The sequence below is a fragment of the Rhagoletis zephyria genome, unplaced genomic scaffold, assembly GCF_001687245.7.
Source record: "Rhagoletis zephyria isolate East Lansing unplaced genomic scaffold, Rhagoletis_zephyria_1.1 Rzeph_scaffold_00014, whole genome shotgun sequence".
Taxonomy (NCBI): Eukaryota; Metazoa; Arthropoda; class Insecta; order Diptera; family Tephritidae; genus Rhagoletis; species Rhagoletis zephyria.
Window position 1 is genome coordinate 923 of NW_016157098.1, and position 2,958 is coordinate 3,880.

General features: G+C 31.7%; 2 protein-coding genes across 6 annotated transcripts in view; both read left to right on the forward strand.

The window, feature by feature from the left end:
• The first annotated feature begins 565 nt into the window (after window positions 1-565).
• LOC108359950 (guanylate kinase-like) overlaps window positions 566-2,958 on the forward strand; it is a 74,588-nt gene continuing 72,195 nt past the window's right edge. The window contains exon 1 of one of the 5 annotated variants that reach the window (XM_017612093.1): window positions 566-586. The gene's annotated coding sequence lies outside the window, so the exon portion shown is untranslated. The other 4 variants (XM_017612089.1, XM_017612141.1, XM_017612074.1 and 1 more) reach the window with 4 other exon arrangements.
• PIP4K (phosphatidylinositol 5-phosphate 4-kinase) overlaps window positions 608-2,958 on the forward strand; it is a 122,884-nt gene continuing 120,533 nt past the window's right edge. Inside the window, exon 1 of the mRNA XM_017612033.1 lies at window positions 608-696. The gene's annotated coding sequence lies outside the window, so the exon portion shown is untranslated. The remainder of the gene's footprint in view (window positions 697-2,958) is intronic.

Consider the following 2,958-nt stretch of genomic DNA (forward strand, 5'->3'; position numbering starts at 1 on the left):
AAGAAATTTGTGTAAAGTTTTAGTATGCATTTTTGTAGCCTATTCAATTTTAGTATGATAATGTGCAAGTTTGAATTAAAAGTCAACTGTAGTAGGCTACACGTAAATTTGAATAGTTACAAAACTGCATTCCCAAAAAGTTTCTAAAAAATCTGCATTTTCGTGAACTTTGCGTAAAGTATTAAAGCATTATTCATAAAAAATAAAAAAGGTTTATAAACTGAAAAATTTATGAAAATGTCATTTTATTAAGCTCTTTAAACCTACTTTATTTTTTATGAATAAGGCCACTAAACCTTCACTTATTTGGTTTATGTTATGCAACAGAGTACACGCAATTGCGTTTATTTTAAGTGATAGACAAAATTGAATGATAGTAATCCATATAAGCAAAGAAAGCAATGGAAGAAAAAATTTAAAAAGTGTGCGTTTTAAAAAGAATTCGATACTACGAGTACTTTGCAAAGTATCGATTAAAATCACCAAATAAGGTATCGCTTATTAAAGTACTCATTTTTATAACCTCAGTATCGATACTTACTCAATATTGATAGTATCGTTCGAACCCTAAGCACATCACTAATCTGTAAGTTTTGTTGTTGAGCTTGTCATAATTAGTTTTGTGTATCTTTAATGTAAAAAGAAATATTTTATGAAATTTAAATTTACTATTTGACAAATCACCGGTAAAATAACGTGTGTAAAAAAGAATGGCGTATTTCATATCTTAATATGTAAAATTAATTAACTTTATAGTAGTGGGCTTCAATTTGTACGGTTGAAAACAACATGTTGCTTTTCTGTTTCCAATTAATTTCTCCAAAGGCGTAGAACACAGCGTTTTTTGTGATAATACATTTTTTCTGTTAAACATATCGATGGTCCGGTGCAATAACGACACAATTCAAAAGCAATAAAAAAAATACTGTCTACTGTTAAGTTTCTCATGTCTCTAATCCTCGTCGAATCCATGTCTGATCTTCAGTGTTTAGTTTAGCAATCCTTCTGGAACAAATGCAGTTGGGCTCCAAATCTCAAAAAAAAAAAAAATATTTTGGATTCGATAGAGATAATTGAGCTGAGTATAACGGTATACTTCTTTTTTTGGGCAAACAACAACAACAATAATTATCAAAGTTTAAAGTTCAAAATAAGCAATTTTTGAAATCAAGATTTCTTAAAAACGGATGGATGGATCTTGAAAAGTTTGATCTCATTTAATAGGAAATTTGATTCGCGTACTTGTACGTTTGTATACGTACTTTATATATGTGTTGTATAATTCTTACAAAAATTGAATTAATGTAAAATAATTATAAAAAAACGGAAAATTTTAGTAGACGGGCGGCAAATTCTAGAAAAAAGGGGGATGAGGGGGGGTAGGAATAGGTAAAAAATACCCCCTTTTTTCTAGCAACCCTATAGTTCTTATATAATTTATTGTTAAAGTTTTCATATAAACGATGAACAAGATAGCAGAATAACATACAACTTGGTGCTACCAGACTGGAATTTTGAATAATAAAAGGGGATTTTTAATTCGGAATTTTCACTTAGTAGAATTCTCCTTTCTGTTTTGCGAAGAAAAGGAGCTGAACACCGTTTGCAGAGAACACCTTTCTACGTAGGCGGCCTTCGGCCGCACTTCGGGATTATAACCCTCAAGCAGTAGAATTCTCCTTTCTGTTTTGCGAAGAAACGGAGCTGAACACCGTTTGCAGAGAACACCTTTCTGCGTAGGCGGCCTTCGACCGAACTTAAAGCAAACAAATCGGGCGGGACCAACACCGCCTACGTCATGGGCAATATTTTTGCACAGGGGTTCGTGACCGGAACCCCTCATTGATAATAATACACGCCCAGAATAAAAGTAGCGGTAAATTTTCATTTTCTTTTGTATTCCTTTTTAAACATTGCCTTCTTTTTATGTATTGTTTTGTACAATATGGCAACACATGTTATGTGTCAGTTTGCAACCATGTGTTATTGTAAATATGGGTGCAATTCAATGTATTTTACAAGTCGATAAAAGTTGAATTAAAGTGATTTATATACAAGATAAAATAAAATAAGAGTGTGTAAAGTATTAAGTACAGTGTTATGTGCATTTATCTATATGAAAGTATGTGACAAATGCAGTGTTTGTTAAGGAAACCAAGTGGAACGACTTAAAAAATTTTAACAATAAATAACTTATAAAAAATTATATTGTTTATATTTTTTAGTTATACATGTTTTAGAGGATACCTCCCTTAACATCCTGACCAAGTTTCATTTGTTAATTCGGTAATTCTCTAGGGTGGGGTAACCACCCCTAAAAAAGGTGTGGAAAAGTCGGGAGGGGTACCAAACGACGCGTTTCGGCCCCTCTAATAACAATCCGGAGCGGGGGAGATAATATTATTAACCATTTAAAAGTTATGAACAAAAAACTTGTTAAATTTCGTTGTATGAGCAATTACCACGTCAAAAATGCACTAAATCACCAGTTTCCACTTTTAAAACTCTACTAAAACGTTTCCGGTTATTATTTTATGCAAATCAAACCATTTATTCACTTTTATTTTATATATTTCGTTAATAAAACAGAGTAAACAAACTGCGCCTGCTAAAATTATTATAACCTCAAATCGCTGGTATTGCCACTTTGTTTCACATTTCATTTGCGCTATTATACTCAGTTTACACTTTCATCTAAATAAGACATTGTAACCAAAATATAATAGCAAATTTCGCTATACCATCGCGCGGTTTTTTATTAAAAATTTTCGTTATTTATCGAAGTATTGGTTTTTATGGAAAAAGCGACGCAGGCGAAAATTTTTAATAAAAAATCGCGCGATTATTTATATATATATTAAACGAAAGAAGATACCGAAAAGCATTGAACAGTGCACACATCTCATAAGGAAAAGTGAATTATTACGAAATACTAATACAGTGGCAGCACTATAGCTA